Here is a 20,027-nt window from a genome sequence, read left to right on the forward strand (position 1 = left end):
CCATGGCATTATTTAAAGGAGAGTGCGGATGTTTTCCTTGTATCCTGGCCAAACTTCTACTTTTCATCCAGCAGCACCCAAAAGACGCAACACCTCATTTATCTCATTGTTTGTGTGACATCACACTGTGCAAACTGGCTGCCACATTCTCCTACATTAGACTACACCAACTAAATTTATTAATTGGCCATGTGGAGCCCAAAATGAAAAATGAAATGAAAATCGCTTATTGTCACGAGTAGGCTTCAAATGAAGTTACTGTGAAAAGCCCCTAGTCGCCACATTTCGGCACCTGTTCGGGGAGGTGGGTACGGGAATTGAACCGTGCTGCTGGCCTGCCTTGGTCTGCTTTCAAAGCCAGCGATTTAGCCTTGTGCTAAAAAGTCGATAAAAGCCGGGGACCATCCCATAGAGCGTGGGGGCTTGGGGGGACGGAGGCAATCAGGGGTCACGTCGTGGGCTTTGGAGTTTAGGACGCCATTTAAAAATGACAGTCCAATCTCTCGGTACGCGAAGGAGTTCCGGCGAGAGGAACTCCTCGGTGTAGAAAATGGAGCTATGTGAGACCTCGGCCGCGCGTTTCCCGCTAAGGCCCCTTATTTAATGCAAGTGGCGTTGTACAGCCAAGTGTTTCTGGACACAACGAGCACTGTGAACACGGGGCTAAATGAGCGCTATGGGACTTTCTTCCCATTTAATTGAATCACGGCCATTGACTGTAAAACATTGCAGGCCATCTTGAGGTTGTGGAATGTGTAAATATTTGTAGGTTAAAGATGCTACATGTAATGGAAGTTTTTGTTAATTCCTGTCCTTCTCATATTGCCTTTGATAGGAATACCTGAGGGGTTCTGGGAATAAAAACAGATGGTTAATCCACAAGTCTGAACCTTTATTTGGACATAACAATGAGATGTTTACGGTGGGTTGTGCAGTAAAAGGAGCAATGAAAATAAATTGAAGATGAAGAGAAAGCTGCTGAGGCCATTCTTACAGCCTCGAGTAAGAATCACATGAAATGCTACGTCAAAGTACAGGGCCTAAAACTGGTCAGGGTGTAAGCCTTTATTGGGTTTTAGTCTTTCTGGGTGACTCCCATAGACCGTGTACCTCTCTGAACTTTGTGAAATTTCCACATGCAGTAGGATTGCCAACTAGTCTGGAAAACCGGGAGACTCCCAGAATTGCCCCCGCCCCACCCAAGCCCTCACTATTAAAAGCAATCCCAGGGATTTTGGGCGGGGTTTTCCACGCATCCGTCCACGTATTTTGCCGTGGTGGAGGCGGGCCCCCATTGGCCAGTGGAGGGATCTTCAAGTTCTGCTATTGTCAATGGGGTTTCCCATTAAAAACAATAGGATTGCCGAAAAATAAATCAACATCTGTTTCAGCATTCGCAGAGTCTATTTCGCTGAACATTTGGAATACTGTGTCCAATTCTGGTCACCACACTACCAGAAGGACACGGAGGCTTTGGAGAGAGTGCAGAGGAGGTTACCAGGATGTTGCCTGGTCTGGAGGGTTTTAGCTATGAGGAGAGATTGAATGAACTGGGATTGTTCTCCCTAGAGAGACGGAGGCTGAGGGGCAACCTGATAGAGGTTTATAAAATTATTCGGGGTATAGATAGAATTATCATAGAATTTACAGTGCAGAAGGAGGCCATTCAGCCCATCGAGTCTGCACCGGCTCTTGGGAAGAGCACCCTACCCAAGGTCAACACCTCCACCCTATCCCCATAACCCAGTAACCCCACCCAACACTAAGGGCAATTTTGGACACTAAGGGCAATTTATCATGGCCAATCCACCTAACCTGCACATCTTTGGACTGTGGGAGGAAACCGGAGCACCCGGAGGAAACCCACGCACACAGGGGAGGACGTGCAGACTCCGCACAGACAGTGACCCAAGCCGGAATCGAACCTGGGACCCTGGAGCTGTGAAGCAATTGTGCTATCCACAATGCTACCGTGCTGCCCTCAAGCATAGGGTGAACAGTTGGATGCTTTTTCCCAGGGCGGAAATGACAATTACAAGGGAGCACAAGTTCAAGGTGAGGGGGGGAAAGGTTCAGTGGAGATGTGCGTGGGAAGTTTTTTTACACAAGAGGGTGGTGGTGGCCTGGAATGCACTGCCACGTGTGGTGGTTGAGGCAAATACGTTAGCAACCTTTAAGACTTACCTGGATAGACTCATGAACAGATGGGGTATAGAGCATAGAGGCCTTTGGTCTCGATCGGGCACGTAATCGGCGCAGGCTTGGAGGGCCGAAGGGCCTGTTCCTGTGCTGTATTGTTCTTTGTTCTTTCTTTGTTCTTCAAGCAAGCCAGGCAGCACTCCTGCGCAGGTTCCGCCAGTCTGATGATGCTGCACATTACGCTACTGAGCTCATGGACGTCGCTGCTTGCTGCCAGACCTGTTTCCCCCCCCCCCCCCCCTGTCGGTGGCGAGGTGAGTGTGCTGTGAGCTGGCAGAGGAATCGGCGCTCCTGCATGGTCCCAGGGATGGAACTCGACAGTCTGCGATTGTAACCAACAGGAGGGAGCAGGACAGGTTGGACGTCCGTCAACCTCAGAACGGAATCCGGGGCGGCGTCAAGTGTGTCTGTGCTCAGAATAGGCTCTGAGCCCGGGGGGGGGGGGGGGGGGGGGGGGGGGGGGGGGCACTCGTTCCATAGCACCGGGATTCCAAGACATTATTTCCCGGTCTCCCGGAATATGCTCAGTCAGAGCTGGCAATTCTTTGAGGTGTATCGACCGTTATGGAGGAATCCATGTGCTGCCTGCTGGGTGGCTTGGCACATTAATCCTCAGGCGTCACCTGTTTCATGATGAAACATTCCTCTTGGCAGCTTTTCCACTCTACGGAAGCCTAGTATGGCAGCAAATGTGCAGGCGGCAGAATTCCATAAAGAGCAGTGAGGGTAAGGAGCAGTTTATCCTTTGGGGTAATCTTAGTTGCCGAATACATCTTGGCCAGCACACGGAAGGAGAAAGCAATTCAATCTTTGGTGTGCTCGTGAATAATAATAATAATTATTATTATTATTATTATAATAATCGCTTATTGTCACAAGTAGGCTTCAATGAAGTTATTGTGAAAAGCCCCTAGTCACCACATTCCGGCGCCTGTTCGGGGAGGCCGGTATGGGAATTGAACCTGCGTTGCTGGCATTGTGTTGCATCACAAGCCAGCTGTTTAGCCCACTGTGCAAAACCAACCCCAAAGAGGCAGGCTGAGCTCCCAACACCTGAAACATGCCTCCGCCAATGTTTGGATGAATTGAAAGAATGTCTAGTGCAGGAGCAGAATGCTTGCCGTGTCATGGTAATGGAAGGATGTGGGTTTAATTCAGTCCCTGCCTCCCCTCTGGCCCTTAGAAAACACTGCAGTTCAGGCATCACCTCAGAGCAAAACCCCCAAAAGAATAGAATGGGCAGCAGCTTTGGCGAAAGTCGAGGCAGATCTTTCAATGGCTGTTGGGTGGGTAGGGGCGGGTGGGAGTGCAAGAAAGGCAAACACACACTGAATTCCTGCTCCCTGACCATTAACGACACCAGGAAGGGAGAATGATTGAAATGTTGCTAGTCACTGAATATTTCCCCTTGTTAAACATCACTGTGTTTGCTCCTCACGCCAGGCTTCACTTGCAGACATTTGTTTTGCTGTTAAGATCAATAAAGATTTATTGCAAAGGAGCTGAGCGTTCGTGCAGCATTCCTATTTTCCTTATTTACTCACCCCATTTGGATGCTTTTCCACACTCTGAGGTCAAATCCATTTGTCAACAAAATGTGTTACTCTTCACAGTGATCGACAGCACATCAAAAGCCCTTTACGTGAATGCAGACAAAAGAATGCAGGGCAGGTCCTGGTGTGCTGTTCCCAGAGACAGCAATAAGTCACTTTGCCCATTCCTTGTCCTCCTCCTCCTTCTCCACCATAACAAGTTTGCTTTGGCTTTTCCCCTGTTAATTGGTCCACTGCCTTTTTCTTTTAAAACAAAATACATCAGACTGAGAAACATTTTGGGCTATTGTGGTCATACCAACTTGTCCAGTGACAGGCGCAATGGGCCAGGATTCACTGACAAAATAATGGTGAGGCGAATGGCCTTCAATGTTTCTTAGGGGCTAACTGTACACCAACATCAGATGTGGAGCAAATACGAAATTAGGTGTGAATATTTTGCAAATGGCAACTCGCCCTCAGCTCACCCATGATTTTCATGCAGTTGCCAAGTTTGTCCATTAACTGCCCATTTAACTCAATGTAAAATGTTAGATCATGTCATTATAAATGTAAGCAATCTTTCGGCAACATGATGTGTCAATCAACCTTTCTGAAAATGAGTCTTTTCCAAGTGTGGATTCTCATTCTTTCAGATCTGGTTGCGTTTCATTGGAAGAGTGCTGGTTAATTTCTATCCCTATCATTGTATCCTAGTTGCTCTAAGACCTGCATTTCACAGTACGCTATCAGTTATACTGTCATATAGATGCAGGAGTAGATCTCAACCCGATTTAAGAATGCCTACAATCACAGGGAAGGTCGGTTTCAGGAATCAGCTCTTGACCCAAGTTTTGGTGCAATTTCTTTTACATTGATGCCTGGGGAGGAGGGAGAGAGAGTCCAGAATTAGGGATGGTAACTTTGAAATTAGAGTTAGGTTGTTATGGGCTGAGCAGAAAGCGCAACTTTGCACAAAATAGTAGAAATCTAGAAATCTCTCTCCCTAAAGCTGATGAGGCTGTGGAATCAATTGAAAATTTCCTTGAAAACGACTATTGTTAAGGTTTTGGTCGGCAAAGGTTACGGAAACAGGGTATGAGCAAGGTTGCCATGGTCCCAGATGACCACAGGCTGCTGTCTCCTTTTGAGGGGGAGAGCTGACTGGCGGTGATTTAAGCCGAGGGTTACCGCACCTCAGGCAAGGGTCTAGGTTAAGAAGGTGAGGCCTTCATGATTAATGTCAGCTGCGGAGGGGAATTGAACCCGCGCTGTTGGCTTCATTCTGCATCGCAGACCAGCTGTACAGCCGACTGAGCTAAAACGGCACCCGTGTAGGCAAGATACACCAGCCATGATCTAATCGAATGGTGACAGCCTTGAGGGGCTAAATAACATCCCTAGATTTATAAGCGTTGCGAGCAAGTAGACCCTCATCACTGTTCCTTTATCAGGGTTAAAAAAGGCTACAGCTGAGCAGGGTTGCGTGCAAAGGCTGTCGACGCGCAGCCTGCAGTATAACTCGCCGGTTGAAAATATTGCGCTGCTATTGGCTTTGGACCAGTGTAACTACAGTCTCAAGCCCAGAGGACAAGAATTGGTGTTAACCTCACCGGAAACGTGACAGGATCTGCAGCACATTCATGGGATCAAATTCCGTGATATGCTTTTTCTTATCCCCTGAAGAAAAGCCTGGTCTGCCTTTGCTGAAAAAGTCAGTAAATCACGCTCATGCAGAGCTGCCCTCGGTTTCGGAGTGGAGCAGTAATGCTGAGCACAAACAAGCAAAAACAAAAACCATCAATTTCATCTTGGAAAGAAAATAAAAAATCACCACATACAGCTCGAAACATCAGATAACACTTATGGATTTCGGTACAATTTTCTTTCCCCCCTGAAGCATGCATTATGAAACTGGGTCAATCGCTTCCAGGCTGGAAGCAACGCATTCATCATGATATGAGTGACAGAACAATAGGGGTCCTTCGCTGTCGGAGGATATTGTAAAATACGGTCTGCGCCATCAAGCAAATCGACAATCTCTTGACTGTCTCAGCACAGGGAATAGATGTCACTCTGGGGATCTGATTCCTTGCCAGGACCTTGGCATTCAGGTTGCCTGGAGACATCCTCGCGCGACCTCTCAATGCCTGACCACACCGACCACACCGACCCGACCAGACCAGACCAGACCACACCACACCACACCACACCACACCACACCACACCACACCACACCACACCACACCACACCACACCACCCCACCCCACCCCCCCCCCCCCCCCCCCCCCCCCCCCCCCCCCCCCCCCCCCCCCCCCCCCCCCGCTCCATTGATAATAGTGCTACCCAGTGTGTTACCGTGTTGCCCGGAGAAGATAGGCACGGTAGCAGTGCTTAGCACTGCTGCTTCACAGCGCTGGGGTCCCAGGTTCGATTCCCGGCTTGATTCACTGTCTGTGCGGAGTCTGCATGTTCTCCCAGTGTCTGTGTGGGCTTCCTCCGGGTGCTCCGGTTTCCTCATACAAGTCCTGAAAGCAGTGCTTGTTAGGTGAATTGGGCATTCTGAATTCTCCTTTAGTGTACCCGAACAGGCGCCAGAGTGTGGCGACTTGGTGGATTTTTACAGTAACTTTATTGTGGTGTTGATGTAATCCCACATGTGACACCAATAAAGATTATATTTCTGAGGAACCTATCAAACACCTCAAGCCTGTTCCACCCATTTGATTAGATCCTGGCTGACCTACATTTACCCACCTTAGTTCCATATTTCCTTATCGTACAACAATCTAGCTTGAAAGCACCACCTATCCCATCGACAACCTTTCGGTGGGGAAGAGAGTTCCCGATTTTCACCAGCCTTTGTAAGAAAATAAAAGTGCTTCCTAATTTCAGTCCTGATTGTCCTATCTCCATTTTAAAGAGATCCCTGGTTCTGGGGGTTGTCCTACGAGAGGGAATATCCTCTTCGCAGCTACCCAGTCGAATGGTTTTAACATTTTAAACACACAATTAGATCAGCCTCCACATTCTAAACTCAAGGGATTACAAACCAACCTGTCCTCAGAACATAACACTCAAAGCCCTGCTATAATTCTCGTGAGGCTGCTGCACTCCACCTCCTTCAAGGCAAATACATCATTTCTGAGGAGCGGTGCCCAGCACTGAACACTGTGACTAAGTGAGCCCCTGTACTACCTGCTCGAGTGCCGCCCTGAACAGCCCAACCACCTTAGCCAGGCCCTCTGAGGCCTCATTCCTCTGCTGCTGGAGCTTCCTGTTGAGTCATTCCACCAGCTGCCTGGTAGATCACTGGGCGAGCAAGCAGCACTGCCCCTCCAATTCTCCACAACATCTCCTCTTTCGTGCCACTAAAACTCTCTTGCGCAAGCTGCTGTATCTTTCCCGTTGCACTTCTGGTCCGATGAGCCATAAACCAGTCCCACCAGAGGAGTTTTACATTCCCTCAGCGCCCCTGCACCTTCTGCCATCCAACACCACACGATTCGGGCGGGGAAGGATCGAAAAAATCCACCTCAAGCAGGAGTGACCAAATGTGCGACCTCTCACTCCATGGCCACCACCGGAAGTCAACCATGGAGGTCTTATAAACTTCATACAGATGGCACAAATGAAAATGGCAAAGGTAGTCTGGAAGATGAATTTGCAAATGCTTTTGCAGCAACATACGTTATGGAACCAATTAGGGACAAAGCTATTTTAATTGTAGGATTGTGCAATGATGCAGGGTTAATTAGTAATCTCATAGTAAAAGGTCCACTGGGAAATAGTGATCATACTACAATTAAGTTCAATATTTGTTTTGAAAGTAACATACTCGAATGCAAAACAAGAATCTTAAACCTATGCAAAACCAATTCCATAGGTATGAGGAAGGAAACTGGATGAGGTGGACTAAATAGGTGAAAAGCCAAGGTGCTAAATAAACAGTGGAAAACATTCCAAGGAATATTTAATAGAAATACATTTCAAGGGTGGCACGGTGGGGCAGTGGTTAGCACTGCTGCCTCACAGCGCCGAGGTCCCAGGTTCGATCCCGGCTGGCCCATTTTCCCAGGACACTAGGACTCCAATCAAGCAACCGGTACAGCCACAGATAGATCGGCGCCACTCCCCTTTCTCAGAAAGCACAACTGCCAAGGTCAATGACCGCTGAGGACCCACCCAGCTACCAAGGCACCCGCCCTTTTATTGGTCAAAATTGAAGAGAGTGATCAGAGCCCTGTCGAACTATTGGGTCCAAGGTTAAGGACCGACCAAAGAGCTCAAAATCCCAGAGGGATAAAAGAGAGCGCAGCCATGTGTTCTGTCTCTCTTGGATCTGCTGCAGGAACAGCCAGCTAAGTTCAAGACCAACAATCGCTACCTGATGGGTGAGCCCAGCAGAGACAGAGCCATTTTCTTCAAGCCATCCAGCTAAGTGAAATCCAGATAAAGGCCTTTATCCATTTGCACAGTGCGGGTCGCCTTGAAGTTAAGTATAGGTTATTGTAGCTGATCGGTGTAGTTTAACTCACAGTAGATATTGTGTTTACATGTTGAGCTAACTCTTGTGTATGTAAATAAGCCATCATTTGAACTAACTAACTGGTTGTGTGGTCATTTGATCGATACAAGGGAAAGGCTTGTGGTTCACCGAGATAAATAGAGCAACAAGTGGAAAAGTGAGGACAAACTAGCTAAGAATATTTTAAAAAGGATTGTAAGAATTTTACAGGTATGTAAAAGAAAGAGTTGCTAAAATAAATATTTTTTATTCATTCATGACTCATCAATGTCACTGACTCAGTCAACATTATTGCCCTTGACTTGATCGGCCATGTCGGAGTCCACCACATTTTAAGAGCCAACCACGTTGCTGTGGGTCTGGAGTCACATGTAGGCCAGACCAGGCAAGGACGTCAGATCCCTTTCCGTAAAGGACAATGGTGAACCAGATAGATTTTTACGACAATTGACAATGGTTTCATGGTCATCATAAACTTTTAATTCCAGATTTTTTATTGTATTCAAATTTCTATCATGGTGGGATTTGAACCCAGGCCCACAGGACCTGAGCCCATTGTATCACCAGCTCCCCTTTGAGATATTGTGAGATATTATCATGTGAAATGTGGAAATGGCAGAAACGTAGAAGATGCAAGTTACACACCTGAAATAGTCGGGGCAAGAGGGAAGGGGTGGGGAGGGAGTGAAGAAAATAGGGTAATTAATATCAGCAGAGACAAGGGACTGGAGAAACCAGAGACTAAAATCTAATAAATTCTCAGGACCTGAAGACCCAAGTCCTAAAAGAGCTAACAGCAGAAGTAAGTGGATGCTCTGGCTATGACTTCCCAAAACTCCCTAGATTCTAGAATAGCCCCTGCAGATTGGAGGTGGCAAATTAAAGCTGCTAATCAAAAAAGGAGGGAGAGAGAAAAGAGTGAGATACAAGCCAGTTGTAGTGACATCAACAGCTGGGAAAATATTGCAATCTCCTATTAAGGAAATCTCAATGAGATGCTTAGAAAATCATAGTATGACAGAAAAGATTTTACAGAAGGAAAATCATGTTTGGAATATCTATTAGTGTTTTTGAGGATGCAACTAATAGAGTAGATAAAGGAGAACCAGTAGATGCGCCTATATTTGGATTTCCAAGAGGCATTGATATAGAGCCAGGTAAAGGTTCATACTCATGAAGTTAGAGGTAATATTTTAGCATGGATGAAAGATTGTTCAACAGACACAAAGAGTAGAGAAATGGTGCATTTTCAAGTTGGCAGGGTCCATGTTTGGGCCTCAATGTAGTCTATTAATGACTTGGACAAAGAGAGAGAGGATGATGTATCCAAGTTTGCTGATGATTCAGAATTAGGTGTGAATGTAGGCTATGAGGAGGACACAAAGAGACTGGAAAGAGACATAGGGTGGAACTTTATCAGTTTTTGACTAAGTGCCAAGTGGGAAAGTGGTATTGACATAGAAAGTCAACCATGATCAGGCTTGAAGGACCATATAGTCTACACGTTTTATTTCTTGTGTTCGCATAGAATTATTGAGTTTCACAGCACAGAAAGAGGCTCTTCGGCCTATCGTGCCTGCACTAGCCATCAAGCACCAATCTATTCTAATCCCATTTTCCTGCACTTGATCCATAGCCGTGTATGCTATGGCATTTCGTCTGCTAATCTAAATGCTTCTTTTTTTAAATAAATTTAAGAGTACCCAATTCATTTTTCCAATCACGGGGCAATTTAGAGTGGCCAATCCACCTACTCTGCACATTTTTGGGTTGTGGGGGCGAAACCCACGCAGACACGGGGAGAATGTCTGGGGGAAGGGCAATTATGATGCCATTAGACATGACTTAGGATGTGTAGGTTGGAGAAGTAGGCTGCAAGGGTTGGGCACACTGGATATGTGGAGCTTGTTCAAGGAACAGCTATTGCAGGTTCTTAATAAGTACGTACCAGTCAGGCAGGGAGGAAGGGGTCGAGCGAGGGAACCGTGGTTTACCAAAGAAGTGGAATCTCTTGTTAAGAGGAAGAAGGAGGCCTATGTGAAGATGAGGCGTGAAGTTTCAGTTGGGGCGCTTGATAGTTACAAGGAAGCGAGGAAGGATCTAAAGAGAGAGCTAAGACGAGCAAGGAGGGGACATGAGAAGTCTTTGGCAGGTAGGATCAAGGAAAACCCAAAAGCTTTCTATAGGTATGTCAGGAATAAAAGAATGACTAGGGTAAGAGTAGGGCCAGTCAAGGACAGTGGTGGGAAGTTGTGTGTGGAGGCTGAGGAGATAAGCGAGATACTAAATGAATACTTTTCGTCAGTATTCACTCAAGAAAAAGATAATATTGTGGAGGAAAATGCTGAGACCCAGGCTATTAGAATAGATGGCATTGAGGTGCGTAGGGAAGAAGTGTTGGCAATTCTGGACAAGGTGAAAATAGATAAGTCCCCGGGGCCGGATGGGATTTATCCTAGGATTCTCTGGGAAGCCAGGGAAGAGATTGCTGAGCCTTTGGCTTTGATTTTTAGGTCATCATTGGCTACAGGAATAGTGCCAGAGGACTGGAGGATAGCAAATGTGGTCCCTTTGTTCAAGAAGGGGAGTAGAGATAACCCCGGTAACTATAGGCCGGTGAGCCTAACGTCTGTGGTGGGTAAAGTCTTGGAGAGGATTATAAAAGATACGATTTATAATCATCTAGATAGGAATAATATGATTAGGGACAGTCAGCATGGTTTTGTGAAGGGTAGGTCATGCCTCACAAACCTTATCGAGTTCTTTGAGAAGGTGACTGAACAGGTAGACGATGGTAGAGTAGTTGATGTGGTGTATATGGATTTCAGTAAAGCGTTTGATAAGGTTCCCCACGGTCGGCTATTGCAGAAAATACAGAGGCTGGGGATTGAGGGTGATTTAGAGATGTGGATCAGAAATTGGCTAGTTGAAAGAAGACAGAGAGTGGTAGTTGATGGGAAATGTTCAGAATGGAGTTCAGTTACGAGTGGCGTACCACAAGGATCTGTTCTGGGGCCGTTGCTGTTTGTCATTTTTATAAATGACCTAGAGGAGGGCGCAGAAGGATGGGTGAGTAAATTTGCAGACGACACTAAAGTCGGTGGAGTTGTAGACAGTGCGGAAGGATGTTGCAGGTTACAGAGGGACATAGATAAGCTGCAGAGCTGGGCTGAGAGGTGGCAAATGGAGTTTAATGTGGAAAAGTGTGAGGTGATTCACTTTGGAAAGAATAACAGAAATGCGGAATATTTCGCTAATGGTAAAATTCTTGGTAGTGTGGATGAGCAGAGGGATCTCGGTGTCCATGTACATAAATCCCTGAAAGTTGCCACCCAGGTTGATAGGGTTGTGAAGAAGGCCTATGGTGTGTTGGCCTTTATTGGTAGAGGGATTGAGTTCCGGAACCATGAGGTCATGTTGCAGTTGTACAAAACTCTAGTACGGCCGCATTTGGAGTATTGCGTACAGTTCTGGTCGCCTCATTATAGGAAGGACGTGGAAGCTTTGGAACGGGTGCAGAGGAGATTTACCAGGATGTTGCCTGGTATGGAGGGAAAATCTTATGAGGAAAGGCTGATGGACTTGAGGTTGTTTTCGTTAGAGAGAAGGTTAAGAGGTGACTTAATAGAGGCATACAAAATGATCAGAGGGTTAGATAGGGTGGACAGCGAGAGCCTTCTCCCGCGGATGGAGGTGGCTAGCACGAGGGGACATAGCCTTAAATTGAGGGGTAATAGATATAGGACAGAGGTCAGAGGTGGGTTTTTTACGCAAAGAGTGGTGAGGCCGTGGAATGCCCTACCTGCAACAGTAGTGAACACGCCAACATTGAGGGCATTTAAAAATTTATTGGATAAGCATATGGATGATAAGGGCATAGTGTAGGTTAGATGGCCTTTAGATTTTTTTCCATGTCGGTGCAACATCGAGGGCCGAAGGGCCTGTACTGCGCTGTATCGTTCTATGTTCTATGTTCTAATGTGCAAACTCCAAACGGACAGTGACCCAGAGCCGGGATGGAACCTGGGACCTCAGCGCCATGTGACAGCTGGGCTACCCACTGCATCACCGTGCTGCCCATCTAAATGCTTCTTACAAATTGCCTCTACCCCTATTCAGACAGTGAGCTCCAGATTCCCAACACCCTCTTGGTGTAAAAGCTTTTCCTCAAAACCCCACTTACCTTAAAGCTATGCAACCTGGTTATTGACCCCTCCGCTAAGGGGAAAAGTGTCTTCCTATCTCCCCTATCTGCATTCCATAGTTTAATCCACTCATTGTTAACCTGCCCGTGCTCTTCATAACTTCCTGCTTTCAACTAAAAAACCTATTGTGCCTCCTAATCGAGCGTCATTTTTGAACTTGGATGTATAGCTTTCTATCCCTTTATCTCGTCTCGCCAATCAAGAGTATATCCCCTTGATCCCTATTCACTGTTTCCATACTCCCAGCCAACTAGCAACAAGTGTTAGACGGTTATGTCCAATCAGATCGGACAGCCTTTACCCAGGTAGCATGTGTTCCGAGGTGACTACTTTCAGTAAAGTGCTGATGGCCACAGAGAAAGCCAATATTTCCATAGGCCTCAAGCAGAATGCAACTCCCATCCCAGCTGCCTCGTTCAGGGAGTCTCTCGCTGCTTTTGTTAAAAGCAACAACAATAATTGCTCAATGTCTCCGCTTCCTTTTTTGTTTTGGATGATTTAAAGCCCATGAAAGGATTTAAATCTGCAGCGCATGATTTGTACATGGTACATCAGTCTTTCCGAAAGTTTTCGATCTCCCCGGGTGGTTCAGGCTGTCCCTTCCTATCCTTTCCCTTCCCTGACGGGGCTTTTCTTTTTGATGAACTAGCTGGTGTTTGAGAGTCGGACAAGCTGTTGTGGTGATAAAGTGGTTGATATTTGGAAACGTGTTAGGCTGTTCGACTGATGGAGTACTCGCCTGTGTAATCTGATAAATGGAATCAAAGGCAAGCTAGTGGCTTACAGCCTCATGCAAACAAATGCTGCGGTACCCCCGTAAACTACCTCACGCTGTTTATGTAATATACCTTGAATCATAGAAGAGAAGAATCATGGAATCCCGACAGTGCAGGAGGAGGCCATTCGGCCCACCGAGTCTGTGATGACCCTTCAAAAGAGCCCCCCTACCCATGTCCACTCCACTGTCCACCGCGCCCTCTCTCCATAACTTAATCTGCACATCTCTGGACACTGAGGGCAAATTTAGCATGGCCAAGCCACCTAACATGCACACCTTTGGACTGTGGGAGGAAACTGGAGCACCCGGAGGAAACCTATGCAGAAATGAGTGCGGTGTTCTATGTGTTGCTTATTTCAGGATGGTTGGCATAGTGTTCACAAAGGGCACAAAATAGCTTGAACTTAAGCAAAGCTATAAATTTATTAACGCTATTAATTTGGATTCGACACATACTCCTAAAGAACACAGTTGATTATTAACATTTAAAGTACACTAATCTACAGCTAATCTCAATACTGATATAAATTATAATCTGCTCTCACTTACACTATTTGTACTTCTGATTCTCACTAGCTAACTCCTGCACACACTCTCCCACAAGGCTCAGCATCACTGCTTTATACCCTTGTAACTGTAGCTCCCTCTAGTGGTTACTCTGGACACTTCATTAACCCTTGAGGTTCTGATAATACCACAATGGTGAGAATGTGCAAACGCGACATGGACAGTCACCTAAGGTCGGAATCGAAACCGGGTCCCTGACAGTGAGGCAGCAGTGCCACCCATGCCTGAAATATATTGCAAGTACACTTGTTTCCGAGAGGGCCCCACGAGATAAAAAACTGCGTGTGAAGATTGGGTGAGAATGGTCTAAAAGCCTTCTCACTGACTGGAGCTGAGAGAAGTGTGAGAAAGGGCGAATAAAAATGATGTGGCTATTTCCAGATTCCCTGTCCCCAGGCAGGTGTTTTTTCCCTCCATACCTGACGATGACAAATGACTCTGGTCCAGTCCTCTTCAGAAAGTGCCATTTTTTTTTCATTCTCTCTTGATAAAAATTCCTTTTCCTCCTGCATAGCCTGCGAGATTTATAGTTTCCCATCAGCTCTCAGGCTCAGGGAATCAGCCTCAGAAAGCACACATCAATTGAAAGATAAATGTTTTTGCCCCGTGACAGTATATTGCCTGCTGCCTCTCCGCGTTACAATCATTTTTCGTTGTGTGTCTGTATAATGGGCCTTCGCAAAGCAAAGCTCAACGGGTCGACATTCTCCAAGTGTGAGAGACCCTAACATCCGCTCAGTGCCATATGGGTTCATTCCCAAGCCTGCTCACATTTGATTTAAGAGCAGAGTACTATATGGGGTCTTCAGGTACCAGATGCTTCCTAAGAATCTGGTGGCTGCTGATATTTACTCGCCGTTGTTGCCTTGGTCCTCCGACGCTCCCGAAAACATTGACACCTCCTGCAATATGTTTATAGAAGCACCCATATGCTTCAGTAGACCCAGTCTACTGGTTGCTGATTGATCAGGAAGAGGGTCATGGAAATCCAAAGGGAATGCTGGATTTTCAGAGGCCAGGAATTCCAGAGCTCGGGGTTAGGCGGATAAAAGCAAGTCCACCAATGGTGGAGAGATTCAATCAGGGTGTTTTCAGAACCCTTAAGGGGGAGGGGAACAATCACAAGTAGTGGTACACATTGGTACCAACGACATAGGTCAGAGAAGGGACGGGGATTTAAAACAGGAATTTAGGGAGCTAGAGTGGAAGCTGAGAGCCAGGACAAACCATGTTGTCATCTCTAGTTTGTCGCTGTTGCCACGTGCTAGTAAGTGGAGGAACAAACAATGAGAGAGTGCAGATTAAACACGTGGCTGCAGGGATGGTGTAGGAGGGAGGGTTTCAGTTACTTGGATAATTGGAGCACATTCTGGGGAAGGTGGGACTGTACAGACAGGGTGGTTTGCACCTGAACCAGAGGGACACCAATATCCTGGGAGGGAAATTTGCTCCGGCTCTTCGGGGGGGGGGGTTTAAACTAATTTGTCAGGGGGGTGGGAAAACGAGCTGTAGTCCAGAAGCCAGTGTTGAGAGTAGTGAAGTACTGAGGAGGGTATCAAGGTCGCAGGAGTGTACCGCAGACAGAAAGCTGGGTTGAAGTGTGTCTACTTCAGTGCAAGGAGCATCCGGAATAAAGTAGGTGAACTTGGGAGCGTGGATTGGTACCTGGGACTACGATGTTGTGGGTATTACGGAGACATGGTCAGAACAGGGACAGGAATGGTTGTTGGAAGTTCTGGGGTATAGATGTTTCAGTAAGAGTAGGGAAGGTGGTAAAAGAGATGGAGGAGTGGCATTGTTAATCAAGGATAGTTTAACGGTTGCAGAAAGGCAGTTCAAGGGGCATTTGCCTATTGAGGTAATATGGGCTGAAGTTTGAAATAGGAAAGGAGCGTTGTTAAGAGTTTTCTACAGGCGCCCCAAATAGTAATAGAGATGTGGAGGAAGAAATTGCAAAACAGATTATGGATAGGTGTGGAGGCCTCAGGGTAGTTGTCATGGGTGACTTTAACTTTCCAAATATTGGTTGGAACCTCTATAGGTCGAATAGTTCGGATGGGGTAGTTTTTGTACAGTGTGTGCAGGAGGGTTTCCTCACACAATATGTAGATAGACCGACAAGAGGTGGGGCCACATTGGACTTAGTACTGGGTAATGAACCGGGCCAAGTGTTAGATTTGTTTGTGGGAGAGCACTTTGGAGATAGTGACCACAATTCGGTCTTTCACTATTGCAATGGAGAGGAATAGGGCCATATGGCAGGGCAAGGTTTATAATTGGGGAAGGGGTAATTATGATGCGATTAGGCAAGAATTAGGGAGCATACGATGGGAACAGAAACTGTCAGGGCAAGGCACAAATAAAAAGTGGAGCTTGTTCAAGGAACAAATACTGTGTGTCCTTGATAGGTATGTCCGTGTCAGGCAGGGAGGAAATGGCCGTGTGAGGGAACCATGGTTCATAAAAGAGGTTGAATGCCTTGTCAAGAGAAAAAAGGAAGCGTATGTAAGGATGAGAAAATAAGGTTCAGTTGGGTCGCTTGAGGGTTACAAGGTAACAAGGAATGAGCTAAAAAAAAAAAGGGCTTGAGAGCTAGGAGGGGGCATGCACGGTAGCATGGTAGCATTGTGGATAGCACAAATGCTTCACAGCGCCAGGGTCCCAGGTTCGATTCCCCGCTGGGTCACTGTCTGTGTGGAGTCTGCATCTTCTCCCTGTGTCTGCGTGGGTTTCCTCCGGGTGCTCCGGTTTCCTCCCACAGTCCAAAGATGTGCAGGTTAGGTGGATTGGCCATGATAAATTGCCCTCAGGGTCCAAATTGCCCCTTAATGTTAGGTGGGGTTTCTGGGTTACGGGGATAGGGTGGAGGTATGGGCTTGGGTAGGGTGCTCTTTCCAAGAGCCAGTGCAGACTCGATGGGCCGAATGGCCTCCTTCTGCACTGTAAATTCTATGAGAAGTCCTTGGCAGGTCGGATCAGGGAAAACCCCCAAGGCTTTTTACTCTTATGTGAGAAATAAAAGAATGACCAGGGTGAGGTTAGGGCCGGTCAAGGACAGTAGTGGGAACTTGTGCATGGAGTCAGAAGAGATAGGAGAGGCGTTAAATGAATACTTTTCTTCAGTGTTCACCAAGGAGAGGGGCCATGTTTTTGAGGATGAGAGTGTGATACAGGCAGGTAGGCTGGAGGAGGTAGATGTTCTGAGGGAGGATGTATTAGCAATTTTGAATATCCTTAGGGTCGACAAGTCCCCTGGGCCAGATGGGATATATCCAAGGATTCTTTGGGAGGCAAGGGATGAGATTGCAGAACCTTTGGCTTTGATCTTTGTGTCCTCACTGTCCACGGGGATAGTGCCAGAGGACTGGAGAGTGGCGAATGTCGTTCCTGTTCAAGAAAGGGAATAGGAATGACCCTGGTAATTATAGGCCAGTTAGTCTTACTTCGATGGTCGGTAAGTTAATGGAAAAGGTCCTGAAGGATAGGAGTTATGACCATTTGGAAAGATGCAGTTCAATCCGGGATAGTCAGCACGGATTTGTGAAGGGTAAGTCTTGCCTCACAAATTTGATTGAATTCTTTGAGGAGATAACTAAGTGTGTAAATGAAGATAGAGCAGTTGATGTCGTATACTTGGATTTTAATAAGGCGTTCGACAAGGATCCCCATGGTTGGCTCATGAAGAAAGTAAGGAGGTATGGGATAGAGGGAAATTTGGCCAATTGGATAAGTAACTGGCTATCACATAGAAGACAGAGGCTGGTGGTGGATGGAATATTTTCAGACTGGAGTTACCAGCGGTGTACCATAGGGATCAGTGCTGGGTCCTCTGCTATTTGTGATTTTTATCAATGACTTGGAGGAGGGGGCTGAAGGGTGGGTCAGTAAATTTGCTGATGATACCAAGATTGGTGGAGTAGTGGATGAGGTGGAGGGCTGTTGTAGGCTGCAAAGAGACATCGATAGGATGCAGAACTGGGCCGAAAAATGGCAGATGGAGTTTAACCCTAATAAGTGCGAGGTGATTCATTTTGGTAGGAAAAATTTGAATGCGGATTACAGGGTCAACAGCAGGGTTCTGAGGAATGTGGAGGAACAGAGAGATCTTGGGGTTCATGTCTACAGATCTCTGAAGGTTGCCACTCAAGTGGATAGAGCCGTGAAGAAGGCCTATAGTGTGTTAGCATTTATTAACAGGGGGCTTGAGTTTAAGAACTGTGCGGTTATGCTGCAACTGTACAAGACCTTGGTTAGACCACGTTTGGAGTATTGTGTGCAGTTCTGGTCACCTCACTATAGGAAGGATGTGGAAGCATTGGAAAGGGTGCAAAAGAGATTTACCAGGATGCTGCCTGGTTTGGTCTTATAAGGAAAGATTGAGGGAGCTAGGGCTTTTCTCTTTGGAGAGGAGGAGGATGAGAGGCGACTTAATAGAGGTTTATAAGATGATGAGGGGGATAGATAGAGTAGACGTTCAGAGACTATTTCCTCGGGTGGATGTAGCTGTTACAAGGGGGCATAACTATAAGATTCAGGGTGGGAGATATAGGAGGGATGTCCGAGGTAGGTTCTTTACTCAGAGAGTAGTTAGGGTGTGGAATGGACTGCCTGCTGTGATAGTGGAGTCGGACACTTTAGGAACTTTCAAGCGGTTATTGAATAGGCACATGGAGCACACCACAATGACAGGGAGTGGGATAGCTTGATCTTGGTTTCGGACAAAGTTCCGCACAACATCAAGGGCCGAAGGGCCTGTTCTGTGCTGTACTGTTTTATGTTCTGTGTTCTAGGGTGGCTCATGAAACTGGAATGAGAAGAGCACAAATATTGCTGAGTTGGAGGAAGTATTTTGGCACCCTGGGCTAGAGCACGGTCAGTTCCAGTCCCACTTGACCCGGAGTCAGAATTACGACAATGGTTTTATGGTCATCATTAGATTTTTAATTCCAAATTTTTATTGAATTCAGATTTCACCATCTGCCACGGTGGGATTTGAACTCGGGTCCCCTGAGCATTACCCTGGGTCACTGCATCACTAGTCCAGTGCCAAAAAGACTGTGCCATCACCTCTCCATCCTTGTGATCAAATTATTGCATCGCTTCTTCCATCCCGAACACTGCAACCCCCTCCATGTCAATATAATGTTAATTATATTGTTAAGATACATAGGTGATGGGCATTGTTTAATTAAGAACGTTGAACATATATAAATAGAGGACAACTGGGACACTGAGTGGATGTGAGGAGAGCTATAAGATTGAACAAAGTCAATAGTGGGCGGCACAGTGGTTAGCACTGTCACTTCACAGCTCCAGGGTCCCAGGTTCGATTCCCGTCTTGTGTCACTGTCTATGCTGAGTCTGCACGTACCCCCCCCACCCCCCGTCTCTGCATGGGTTTCCTCCGGGTGCTCCGGCTTCCTCCAACTAGTCCCAAAAGACGTGCTGTTAGGTGAATTGAACATTCTGAATTCGCCCTCAGTGTACCCAAACAGACGCCGGAGTGTGGCGAGCAGGAGATTTTCACAGTAACTTGCAGTGTTAATGTAAATCTACCTGTGACAATAATATGTATATATTATATTATATTTATGAGCTTTGATGAAAACTCAGAAGTTGCATGTGGGCAAACCACAGGTTTCCAGCTCAATGCTCAAATTTCCAGCTCAAATTAGGGCAGCACGGTGGTGTAGTGGGTAGCACTGCTGCCTCATGATGCCAATGTTCCAGTTTCCGGCTCTTGGTCACTGTCCGTTTGGACTTTTTCCCCACCTTTGCGTGGGTTTCGCCCCCACAACCTAAAGATGTGCAGGGTAGGCACAGTGGTTAGCACAGTTGCTTCACAGCTCCAGAGTCCCAGGCTCGATTCCCGGCCTGGGTCACTCTCTGTGCAGAGTCTGCACGTTCTCCCCGTGTCTGTGTGGGTTTCCTCCGGGTACTCTGATTTCCGCCCACAGTCCCAAGACGTGCAGGTTAGGTGGATTGGCCATGATAAATTGCCCTTAGTGTCCAAAGTTGCCCTTAGTGTTGGGTGGGGTTACTGGGTTATGGGGATGGGGTGTTGACCTTGGGTAGGGTGCTCTTTCCAAGAGCCGGTGCAGACTCGATGGGTCGAATGGCCTCCTTCTGCACTGTAAATTCTATGATAATCTATGATAAGGTGGTTGGGGAGGCTTATGGGATACTTGTCTTTATAAATCAAGGCACAGAATATAAG

The 20,027-nt window shown here is 46.7% G+C and overlaps 1 protein-coding gene across 1 annotated transcript in view; it reads right to left on the reverse strand.

Moving 5' to 3' along the window:
* large1 (LARGE xylosyl- and glucuronyltransferase 1) overlaps positions 1 to 20,027 on the reverse strand; it is a 558,448-nt gene that overhangs the window by 314,433 nt on the left and 223,988 nt on the right. The gene's annotated exons all lie outside the window — the stretch shown is intronic.

Source organism: Scyliorhinus canicula, chromosome 20 (assembly GCF_902713615.1).
Source record: "Scyliorhinus canicula chromosome 20, sScyCan1.1, whole genome shotgun sequence".
Taxonomy (NCBI): domain Eukaryota; kingdom Metazoa; phylum Chordata; class Chondrichthyes; order Carcharhiniformes; family Scyliorhinidae; genus Scyliorhinus; species Scyliorhinus canicula.